This window comes from Saimiri boliviensis, chromosome 18 (assembly GCF_048565385.1).
Source record: "Saimiri boliviensis isolate mSaiBol1 chromosome 18, mSaiBol1.pri, whole genome shotgun sequence".
Classification (NCBI taxonomy): Eukaryota; Metazoa; Chordata; class Mammalia; order Primates; family Cebidae; genus Saimiri; species Saimiri boliviensis.
Genome location: NC_133466.1, coordinates 12,177,311 through 12,190,147, shown reverse-complemented (window position 1 = coordinate 12,190,147; position 12,837 = coordinate 12,177,311).

Sequence of the window (12,837 nt, the reverse complement as noted above, 5' to 3'; positions counted from 1 at the left end):
GCTGCACAGGCTGGAGTGCAATGGTGTGATCTCAGCTCACTGCAACCTCAGCTTCCTGGGTTCAAGCGATTTTATAGCCTCAGCCTCCTGAGTAGCTGGGATTACAGGTGCCTGCCACCATGGCTGGCTAATTTTTGTATTTGTAGTAGAGACAGGGTTTCACTATGTTGGCCAGGCTGGTTTCAAATTCCTGACCTGAAGTGACCCTCTCACTTCAGCCTTCCAAAGTGCTGGGATACAGGTGTGAGCCACCGCGCCCAGCCTGATACTTGGTTTTTAAAAATCTTTCAACACAGGACTGGAGTATAACACCTGCCCTCTGTGGGAAGAGCTCTGGCCCCTGGGTTTATCTTCGATTCTTAGCAGTCCCAGTGACCTTCAGCCTGCAGGAGATGAGCCTCAGGTAGTTTATGACATCACTGGGTTGTTGGCCCCTCCACGCCCAAAGTGACACTAGCATTTCTCTAGGCCTTGAACTACTTGGGGGTCACAGCCACCAGCATTGAATAGGCACCAGTTTCACCTATGGGTCCTGAACTGATTTCCATGGGAGGAAATACCAGAATTTCCAATTCGGATTAAGGGTGGGACATTCCTAGGTTCAATTTCTTACTAAGCTTCTCTAAGAGGTCACATTGGGTATGCCTATGGACTACTACCGCAGCAATCAGCGACTGAGCGTTTTGCAACCCTGTTTTTAAGGTGTCTGCGTACAGCTTTTGTCCCTTTTTTCACAGTTTAATTGAGATATAACTGGTATATATTATGCTGTGCATATTTTGAATAGATATTTTGATAAGGTTTTTGCTTTGTTTTGGTTTTTTGAGATGGAGTGTGGCCACCACGCCTGGTCTTGATAAATTTTTAACATATGGGAAATTATATGTAATCATATGGGTGTGCTGGCTCACACCTGCAATCCCAGCACTTTGAGAGGCCGAGGCCAGCAGATCACCTGAGGTCAGGTTCGAGACCAGCCTGATCAACATGGTGGAACCCCCGTCTCTAATAAAAATACAAATATTAGCAGGGTACGATGGCACATGCCTGTAACCTCAGCTACTTGGGAGGTTGAGGCAAGAGAATTGCTTGAACCCAGGAGGCAGAGGGTGCAGTGAGCCGAGATCATGCCATTGCACTCCAGCCTGGGCAACACGAGCAAAACTTTGTCTCAAAAAACAAAATAACAGAAAGTTATTTTTATAATAACTTTAAATAACTTTAAACAACAGAAAGAAATGTTTACCCCTTTAGCAAGCTCTTGCTTTTAAAGGACAAATCCAGTTGCTTGACTTTTTAATTTTTTTAAAAACATGAGCAAACTAAAGTCAAAAGAGAGTCTAGATTCCATAGCACCGACAAGGTTAGGAATAATGAATAGCACCCTATTTGTTTCTAACTGCCACTTCAAAAAGAAGCCAAGGTGACACAATCTGAGCTAACGCAACTCCAGCTTGGCTGCTGATCCGCCCTGTTAGCTTCTGACTAACCCAGTTCCAGAAATGCCTGTAAAGATTTCTACTCTACCGTTCCTTGCATAAGAGTATGTACTTACCGTAAATCCTGCCCCTAGGTCAAAACAAGCTTGATGTTATCACACAGTTTACAGGCTGTGACACACATAAATTGCATTCTTGTCTTTTCCTGGAAAGTCACCTCCCTGCAGAGCACACAGCCCCTTTCCCTGTGGCATACAAGCCCCGGGTCTGGGGGTAACAGTGGGAGATATACCCATCTTGTGCTGCCCAAAACCAAGCTCATATCTGTAAGTTGCCTAATAAACTACCCTTTTCTGACAAACTGGATTTGTCTGCCATGTTCCTTGGTTTCTCAGCTCCTTTTGCAAAATTTGGGGATGACTTTGCATACAGGGCCCCAGATTGTTTCCTGGAACAGAAAAAAAGGAAATTAATGTGAAAACTGGTGACATCCAAATAAAACCTGAAGTTTAGTTAATATTAAGATGCCAATACTGTTTTCTGGCTTTTGACAAATGTCTTAGATATGTAAGATGCCCTAGTGCGGTGGCTCGCGTCTGTAATCCCAGCATTTTGGGAGGCCGAGACGGGCAGATCACTTGAGGTCAGGAGTTCAAGACCAGCCTAGCCAATGTGGTGAAACCCCATCTCTACTAAAAATACAAAAATTAGCTGGGCATGGTGGCGCACACCTGTAATCCCAGCTACTCAGGAGGCTGAGGCAGGAGAATCACTTGAGCCCAGGGGTTGGAGGTTGCAGTGAAACAAAATTGCACCACTGCACTCCAGCCTGGGCAACAGGGTAAGACCACACTGCTACTGTTTGGGGGAAATGCTTGTGGGAGGGTAGCCCGTACACATCTGAGAACTCCCTGCAAAAAAGATCCTACCTCCTTCCCCATCATTACCTCCAGATAGGAGTTTCCCAGCTGTAGGCTCCAAGGTTGGAAGGCTCGTCCAGGAGGAAGGGAGTGGGCCAGCAGGCAGGGAGGCTGGTTGGGAGGGTTCCCTGGGGAGAGCCATCCCTCCACACCTTATTGGGCTTTGTCCAACCCTAGGACCCTGGAAAGTTGGTCATGGAGCCTTGTGTAGCCATAGGCGAGGGGGACTCAGATGCCTGGGACCTCAAAAGATTCCAGGAGTAGGGAGCCTCGAACAGCAGCTCCACCCCCTTTGGATAAACTGCTGAGTATAAGGTCTTTTCGGCTGACCGACGCTGCCATGGATGCCATATCTCTGTGACCTGCACCGACAATGCAGATAAGTCTCTGGAAAATCTGAAGTAACTGGAAGACCATGAAAAGGGGAGGAAATGATCAGCCCCTGGGCACCTAATTAACTTTGAGACATTATCTATTGCTCTTTATTGCTGCCCCAATTGATAAGGCAGTTGGACTTTGTAACTGACCTTGGTCAACCTCGTGACTCCAGACCCTACCACCAGCTCCCAGCTTGCAAAAACTGCCCAAACCTATAAAACCAACTCCTAGCCCACCGCCCTCCGCTGACTCCCTTTTCAGACTCAGCCTGCCGCACCCCGATGAATAAACAGCCATCTTACTCACACAAAGCCTGTTTGGACGGGTCTCTTCATTCAGCGGGCACCTTTCAACACTGAGCATCTCAGCAGCGCTCACAGCAGATTCAAGGCCAGCCCAGCCAGCCCTCCACACCTTTCCCAGGCTTTGTCCAACCACAAAACCCTGGAAAGTTGGGCATGGAGCCTGATATAATTTGACTTAGACAGCAAAAGCGACTTAATGGTTCTTGTTTCTGAGAGCTGTGAAGAAACATACAGCAGTTCCCAGCTACTTGGTAAAAGACCCACCGTTTAGGCTATTGAAGAAATGAATCTAGGTCAGGAAGTGCATCATGTTTTCAGTAAATCTAATCTGCCTGGTGATCCATCTCACTTCCTATTTATGCGATACATTGTACTTGTAGATAATTATCAAGTTCTTGAGAGCTAGGCTGGGCAGTGCACATCTGAAGTTCTAGCTACCTGGAAGGCTGATGTGGGAGGATTGCTTGAGCACAGGAGTTCAGGGCCAGCTTGGGCAACATAGCAAGACCCCTGTTTTAATTTTAAAAACAAAGAAAGAATGGAAGGAAGGAAAAAGGGTCCTACAGTAGATTGAAGTTTAAGTTTGGCAACAATGCTTTGATCGCTGATGTATCTCAAGCGTCTAAAACAAAGCCTGACATCTAAGGAGTGCTTAATAAGTATTTGTTTAGGAATAAAAAGTAAATGAAAGTGTTCCTTTTTTTTTTTTTTTTGGCAGGACTCAGGCGATTCTCCTGCCTAAGCCTCCCGAGTAGCTGGGACTATAGGCACCAAGCCCAGCTAATTTTTTTTTTTTTTTTTTTTTTGAGACGAGGCTTTGCCACATTGTCCACACTGGTCTTAAACTCCTGGGCTCAAGCAATCCTCTCACCTTGGCCTCCCAAAGTGCTTGGATTACAGGTGTGATCCACTGCACCTGGCTGAATCTCTTTTTGATATGTGGATAAGTCAACGCCTCAGCATTAGAATATCATATTTGGTAGTGTTGCCTTCATTTGAACCAGCGTTCGTTGAGGTGAGGCTGTTTCCTAGGCAATATGAGTGATGTTCATTTGGAAAACAGGAATGTCCCTGAGTATTGAGTAAGGTGGGTTCTGGAGCTTCCTTTGCCTAGATGCCCCGAAGCTACCTGTGGGAATGAGTTAGGAGGCATGTGTGGATGGGCTCAGGTCCCTGGGTATTGGACTGGGCAGTGCTGAGAGGAATGGTGGCCTCCCCACTGCATGTATTGGGAGGCCCAGGCAGAGTAGAGACTTCCCCAAACCAGGGCAGGTCATGAGACTATGAGCTGGGGGTGCAGCCCATTGACAGAGGAAAAGAAACTGCCACTCAGTGGACACCCCCAAGCGCCTTGGGGATGTTGAAAAGCTCTGTGGATCGGTGCTTGTCCAGCACAGCCAGAGGGGCCACCCCAGTTCCTTCCAGGGGCTCCCCACCTCCCACACCGAGAGTCCAGCCACCAGGGGATGTACCAGTAATGCCGGAACAGAGGAAAAGGAGGGGCTTTCACAGAATCTCCTACTGCAGACCCCAAGAAAATCACCTAGGACTGGATGTAGTCCAACTTGCAAAGCATGCATGGTCCTGTCCATCGCACATTCACCAGCGTTCCAGACACTAGATGCTGTGTTCAGTGATTCACTGGGCATTCTCTGCCGCTGCCACTAAAACATATGTTCCACACACTCAGAGTTTTTTGTTTTTTTTTTTTTTCCACCACTATACAAACAAGGACTGAGTTTTTATCTATTATGCTCAGAACATGGCCTAGCATAGAATAGATGCTCAATAAGAAGTATGGGCTAAATACATGAAAGGAGGGAGGGAGGGAGAGAAGGCACCATATTCCAGAGCACCGTGTCCTTTCTGAACAGGCGTCACCCCTCCGCGGCTCTCTCCATCTTGCCCTCACCCGCAAAGGTACCCGCATGAATTCATGTTTGCTTTGTTTGGATTTGTTTTGTACGGATACACCAGAAGCCACACGCTATGATGTTTGCGGGTTCCAAGATAAAAAGAAAGTTCACAGCAACAATAGTTTAAGACCTCAGCGAAAGAAAGGACAGTAACAATGTATTTAACACCCACCAAATGTAGCCTAATCGCTGCATAATGCCTGAGTGTCACTATATCCAGGGGTTAACCAAAGGAAAGCTGAAGGTTCTGGGATGCAGAAAGTGAATGTAAGGCATTAGGCATCGCCTTTATCTCTGGCCCAAGGCATAGTTAGGGCTGTGCAAAGTCAAGACTGTATCTGTAGAGAACCTCTTGAAACTACCATGTATTGGTAGTCCCAGCTACTCCGGACCCTGAGACGGGAGGATGGCTTGATCCCAGGAGCTCCAGACTGTGGTAAAATAGGATTGTGCCACCGTATTCCGGCCTGGGCAACAGACAGAGATCCTGTCTTTAAAAGCAAAAACAACGACAACAACAAAAGGTGTGTATTTAAGTTTACAAGTTCTAAATCAATTAAAATTCAATAAGTTTCAATTTTAAGTTAGCCCAAATACTAAGGGCCCCAACAGAGGTCCTAACAAAAGCAAAAGTAGGCACTTCCTGTAGCAGAAGTCAGACTGAAAGCAAAATGCGTGCGCCTGTAAACTGCCCTTCTCTGTCTCTTTTTTTTTTTTTTTTTTTTTTAGAAGAATGTTACTCTTTTGCCCAGACTGGAGTGCAGTGGCATGATCTCAGCACACTGCAACTTCCACCTCCTGGGTTCAATCGATTCTCCTGCCTCAGCCTCCCAAGTAGCTGGGACCATAGGCGCCCACCACCACGCCCAGTGAATTTCTAAATTTTTAGTAGGGACAAGGCTTCACCATGTTGGCCAGACTAGTCTCGAACTCCTGACCTCAAGTGATCTACCCATCTTGGCCTCCCAAAGTGTGGGGATTACAGGTGTGAGCCACTGTACCTGGCCTCCTGGAGACTTGGATTCTTACACCACACACCAGCTTTCCCTGGAAGTCTCTGTCCTGCCGTGAGCCTCTGCAAGGGAATGTGTACCCAGAAAAATGTTTGTGGAGAGGAGGGAATTACATAAAGAACACCGCTGTCCCAGTAATTTGTCCCTCCCTACTGTAGACCTAGTGACTGGCCACACTGCCCAGGCCAGGTCCCCACTGTCACCTTTTTGCAACCAGGAAGTTGTAGTCTAGCCCATAAATGGATTTGGATAGATTATTCAAGAAATGCAGCAACTCCTTTCCACCCCCACTTGCCCTCAATCCCCAGTTCCAGAAAACAATTTTAATCTTTCTACCTACTCCTTAGTTTAAGGTGGGCTTTTTTTTTTTTTAATTATTATTTTTTTAAGTGACACAGTCTCGCTATGTTGCCCAGGCTGGAGTGCAGTGGCTATTCACAGATGCGATCCCACTACTGATCAGCACAGGAGTTTTGACCTGTTCCATTTCCGACCTGGGTCGGTTCACTCCCTCTTAGGCAACCTGGTGGTCCCTGCTCCCAGGAGGTCACCATATTGATGCCGAACTTAGCACAGACACTGATTGACATAGCGCACTACAGCCCAGAACTCCTGGACTCAAGCGATCCCCCAGCCTCAGCCTCCCAAGTAGTTGGGACTATAGCCATGCGCCACTGTGCCTGGCTCAGGCGGGCTTTGACTAAGCTAATTTAACAGTGCACTGAATTTAACAAGAAAAGGGCAAAAACCAGCCCCAGGAAGTGCAGCCGTGCAGGGACCACAGACCTGCAGACTTTGAGAGGAGGGGAATGCTGGCATGGTGGCTGCCTAGGGCTGTCAGGCTCGGGGTGTGCGTCATGTGTCGGGGCGGGTGATTGTGAGCACGCACGCTGGGCAGGAGTGAAGGGGACAGCCCAAGATGGAAGTGGGGCAAAGAGTCCAAGGTCCAGACACTGAGAGCTGCCACCTATCTGTCCAGTGTCATTCCGTGCAGCCCCTGTGGTGTACCAAATAACGACCCCCAAAGATGTCCACAACCTCACCCCCAAAACTTGTGATAAGGGGGAGTCGGCATATGTGACCAAGCTACAGGTCTCAAGATGGGAAGATGGTCCCGGATTACGGGTGGGTTCCGTCATCACAAGGGTCCTCACGTAGGGAAGAGGCCGGCAGAAGGGTCCAAGGAGGAGGGACGGTGATGGAAGCAGACATGAGGGTGGGTTGAGATGCTGCACTGCTGGCCTGAAGATGTAAGTGGGGAGCATGAGTTAAGGAACGTGGCCGGACACGGAGGCTCACAACCATAATCCCAGCACTTTGGGAGGCCAAGGTGGGCGGATCACCTGAGGTCAGAGGTTCAAGACCAGCCTGGCCAACACAGCAAAACCCCAGCTCTAATAAATTACAAAAACATTAGCCAGGTGTGGTGGCATGTGCCTGTAATTCCCGCTACTGAGGAGGTGGAGGCATGAAAATCGCTTGAACCCGGGAGGCAGAGGATGCAGTTAGCCCAGATCACGCCACTGCACTGCGGCCTGGGAGACAGCGTGAGACTCCATCCCCACCCCCTACTCCCCACCAAAAACAGAATAAAGGAATGCGGCAGCCTCTCTAGATGCTGAAAATGTCAAGGAACAGAGTCTCTCCATAGCCTCTGGAAGGACCACAGCTCTGCCAATCCATTTTGGGTTTCTCTCTCTCTCTCTCTCTCTTTCTTCCTTTTTTTTTTTTGTTTATCTGAGACAGTCTTGCTCTATCGCCCAGGCTGGAGTGCAGTGGTACCATCTTGACTCACTGCAATCTCTGCCTCCTGGATTCAAGAGATTCTCCTGTCTTGGGCTCCCGAGTAGCTGGGATTATAGGCATGCACCACCAGCCTTCCTTTCTTTCCTTTTTCTTTTCTTTTTTTTTTTTTCTTTTCTCTCTTTCTCTCTCTTTTTTTTTTTTTTTAGATGAAATTTAACTCTTGTTGCCCAGGCTGGAGTGCAATGGTGTGATCTCAGCTCACCGCAACCTCCACCTCCAGGTTTCAAGTGAATCTCCTCCTCAGCCTCCTGAGTAGCTGGGATTACAGGCATGTGCTACCACACCCACCTGATTTTTTTCTTTTTCTTTTTTTTTTTTTTTTTTTTTTTTTTGGTATTTTTAGTAGAGATGGGATTTCTCCATATTGGGTGGGCAGGTTACTCTCAAACTCCCGACCTCAGGTGACCCGCCCTCCTTGGTCTCCCAAAGTGCTGGGATTACAGGCGTGAGCCACTGTGCTGAGCTTCTTTTTCTGTTTTATAGATAGGGTCTCATTCTGGACCCAGGCTTTGGGTTATATGAAACTGATGTCCCTTTCTTTTTTATAGAGTCTCGCTCTGTCACCCAGGGTGGAATGCAGTGGTACAATCATAGCTCACTACAGACTCCAACTCCCTGGCTCAAGTGATCCTCCCAACTCAGCCCCCTGAGTAGCTAAGACATAGGCGGGCACCACCACACCTGGCTAATGTTTCATTTTTTGTAGAGACAGAGTCTTGCTATGTTGCCCAGGCTCTTCTCAACTCCTAGTCTCAAGTGATCCTCACATCTCAGCCTCCCAAAGCACTGGGATTACAGGCATGAGCCACCACACCCAGCCCCATTTGGGATTTCTGACCTCTAGAACTATAAGAGAATGAATTTTTGTTGTAAGCCACTAAATTCGTGGGGATGCATTCCAGCAACCACAGGGATCTAATGCAGCCTCCAAGAACCGGGGCCCAGCTAGGCATCTCGGGGTGCACTGGCAGAAGAGTCCGGCTCACCCATCTCCAAGCTGGGCGTCCTTATCCTGGTTCCCTGCATCTTGAGAGTCCCACATGGAAGGGTGAAGGCCCCTAGTGTGGCCCCAGCAATTCAGAAAGCCCCGTGGAAGTCATTCATGTGCTCCCAGGCTTTCTGAGAAAATGAAAACTTCAGGTTTCTTCATTTGTGGCTAGTATTGCACCCCGTCCGTGTGGCAATGCCGTTCTGTCACCAGAAATGCTGACTGGCAACTTCTGTGTGGTTGTAAAACAAGGACCAAATTCACTGAGACTGATTCCTACGGTGTGGTTACGCTGCGGCAAGGCAAGCACAGACGTTTTGACATCGGGACTGTTGCTGTTTCCTTAACAATCTACATGAAATGAGTGCCCACTGGGCAGAAGCCGGCGACAGCTTCACTTCTGTCTCTTACATCTCTGTTTTATGGACTCTTTAAATATATATATATATATATATATATATATATATATTTATGACAGAGCGAGGTGGTTCATGCCTATAATCCCAGCACTTTGAGAGGTTGAGGCAGGTGGATCATGAGGTCAGGAGTTCAAGACCAGCCTGGCCAACAAGGTGAAACCCCATCTCTACTAAAAATACAAAAATTAGCCAGGCGTGGTGGCAGGTGCCTGTCATCTCAGCTACTCGGGAGGCTGAGGTAGGAGAATCACTTGAACCTGGGAGGTGGAGGTTGCAGTGAGCCAAGATCATGCCACTGCACTCCAACCTGGGCAACAGAGCAAGACTCTCAAGAAAAAAAAAAAAAAAAAGACTGAAAATTCTCCCAACAGAGCAAGAGCATTCAAAAGATGCTGGACAGTCAGAAATCAAGATAAGCAGCCACTACCCTTATCTCTAGATGTGTTATGAGGGTTGGCAGAGCAATATATACAGCACAGGGCAGGATGTCAATAACTGGTACCTCTTCTTATTAGAGGATATGGGCATAGCTCCCTGCTTGCCCACAGCCTTGCTGTGACTCATCAGATGCCCCATGGGCCTCCTGGCTGTGGCTTATAACAGGGATCCCTAACCACTGCCTATGAGCAGGAGCTGAGCGACGAGGAAGGTGTCCTCTGTGTTTACAGTGCTCCCCATTGCTTGCATGCCCCCCTGAGCCCTGCTGCCAGGCAGATCAGCAGAGGCATTCGCTTCTCATAGGAGCGTGAACCCTACTGTGAACTGCGCACGCAAGGGAGCTAGGTTGCACACTCCATAAGAATCTAGTGTCTGTTAAGAATCTAGTCACTGTCTCCCATCACCCCCAGAAGGGGTCGTCTAGTTTCAGGAAAACAAGCTGAAGGCTCCCACTGATTCTACATATGGTGAGTTGTATACTTATTTCATTGTATATTACAAAGTAATAATTATAGAAATAAAGTGCACAATTAATGGAATGTGCTTGAATCACCCCGAAACCATTCCCCTCTGCTACCTGCACCTGATCCGTGGAAAAATTATTTTCCACGAAACTGGTCCATGGGGCCAAAAGGGTTGGGGACCCCGCCATACAGCAGCTGCCACCCAGCCTGGACCCTCAGTTAATAAATTGCTTCTACTCATGCCCAGCCTGCCAGGCTTTTCCTGGAAGTCTGAATGATCCCAGAGTGCAAAATTATGATTATATTATTATTATTTTATTTATTTTTTATTTTTCAAAGCAGAGTTTCCCTCTTGTTGCCCAGACTGGAGTGCAATGGCACGATCTCGGCTCACCACAACCTCTGCCACCTGGGTTCAAGCAATTCTCCTGCCTCAGATTCCTGAGTAGCTGGGATTACAGGCATGCACCACCATGCCCGGCTAATTTTTGTATTTTTAGTAGAGACAAGGTCTCTCCATGTCGGTCAGGCTGGTCTCAAACTCCCGGCCTCAGGTGATCCACTTGTCTCAGCCTCCCAAGTGCTGGGATTACAGGCGTGAGCCACTGTGCCCGGCTATTACTATTATTATTATTATTATAAGACTATTATTATGAGACAGGGTCTTGCTCTATCACCCAGGCTAAAGTACAGTGGCATGACCATAGCTCACTGCAACTCCGAACTCTTCGGCTCAAGCAATCCTCCCATATCACCTCTTGAGCAGCTGGGATTAAAGGCATATGCCACCCTTCCCAGCTAATTTTTACTTTTAAAAATGTTTTGTAGAGACGAGGTCTTGATATGTTGCCCAAGCTGGTCTCCAACTCCTGGGCTCAAGGGATTCTTCCTGTCTCAGCCTCTCAAAGCATTGAGATTACAGGAGTGAGTCAGTGTGCCCAGCCAGAGGGCAAATTTAAACACACACACACAAAATGATAGGCTCTTAATCCTTCCAGGAAATGGGGATTGGTTTGAGTTTTTCTGAATCACAAAACCCAAGAGGATTCATTACACAAGTCCCGTCCTGAGAACTCGTGAAAAAAAGTCTCAGGCCTGAAATTTCCGGTTGTTGCCCGAAGCTTCCCAGGTCCTGGGCTGTGGCCCTGGGGTTGTGGGTGCTTTTCGTACATTCCAGGCTCCGGAATATTAAAGCTTCATCTACCTAAAATGTAGGAATCTCCTGCTTTTCAAGGAGTTAAAATGGAACTGGAAGATTTTTTCTTCTCTGCTTGTTGTCTCTTGACAAATTTCAGGATAATCTGCTGGACCCGGTGGCTCACGCCTGGAATCCCAGTGCTTTGGGAGGTTGAGGCAGGTGGATCACATGAGGCTGGGCGTTCGAGACTAACCTGGCCAACATGGTGAAACCCCCGTCTCTACTAAAAATACAAAAATTAGCCAGGCATGGTGGCGGGCGCCTGTAATCCCAGCTACTTGGGAGGTTGAAACATGAAAATTACTTGAACCCAGGAGGTGGAGGTTGCAGTAAGCCAAGATTGTGCCAGTGCACCCAGCCTGGGCGAGAGAACAAGACTTTGCCTCAAAAAAAAAAAAAAAAAAAAAAATCAGGGTATCATTCATTCCCTGTTCTCGGGAGGAATGAAATGTAGAGTGCTGTATGTGTAATAGTTACTCTTGTGGGGGTCCCAGACAGGAGGCAAAAGACTAGAAAAGACTAGGTATTACTGGAAAGGTGTTTTATGATGGCCCCACTGGGGGGGTAGAAATGGTGGTGAGAGGAGGGGGCTGTGGCCTGTGACAAGCATGAGAAAATCCAGCCTAACACCGAACGTAGGGAATTCGTCCTTTTGCTAACATGCCAATTCCTCTGACCTTGATCCTGGAATTTTTTTGGAACAAGGTGCACCAAGTCACAAATCAAGGCCCCACTTGACAATGATCAAGGCCTACTTTGAGCTCAGAACCCTTACACCTCTGCTGAATCCAGGGAGGACACAGGCGTCGGCGGCCCTGCCTTTGGCTGTGTCCGTCCCCAGGGAGGCCCACCATGACACAAGACGGTGGCACGCAGGGAGAGACGGTAGTCAGAGAAGGCGACAGAGTTCTCAGGAAGTGGAGTCCGGAAGTTGCAGAATTTACACTGTGGGAATGGCAGGAGCAGGGGCGGGGCGGGGGTTAGAGATGAAGGCAGGGAGAGGCACAAACCTGTGGGGGGAGCAGCAGTGGAAGAGACAGAGAAGTAGGGCACAGGTGACCTTTGTGATGTACAACTTCAAAGGCTCACTGATGGAATAGCCGGGTCTTGGGGAACTGTGGAGCCCTTGATTGGGCACAAAGCTGGGCCTGATTTCGAGAAAACTGAACAGCATGATGAGAAGTCTAAAATGCAGGGGGCTCTGGCACTAGACCAGCCTGGCGAGGAGCCCACACTATCACTCACTGGCTGTGTGATTTGGAGCATGATCAGTGTGTGGGGTGTGTGTGTGTGTGTGTGTGTGTGTGTGTGTGTGTGTGTTGTTATAGAGATGTGACCTCATATAAACACGAGAGATGTGTGCACAGTCCAGAGAGACAGTTTCTCCTTTCCAGTGCTGGAGGCTGAAGTCCTGAGAGCAGGAGGCCAGGAAGAGAAGGTGGGAAAGTGGTGACGGAAGCAAGGACAAGCTGGAATCTAAGGCTCAGCTGCCACCCTCCTCGGTCACCCTCCATCTCTACACCTCCAGCTTACACGACTACAAGAGTTCCCAC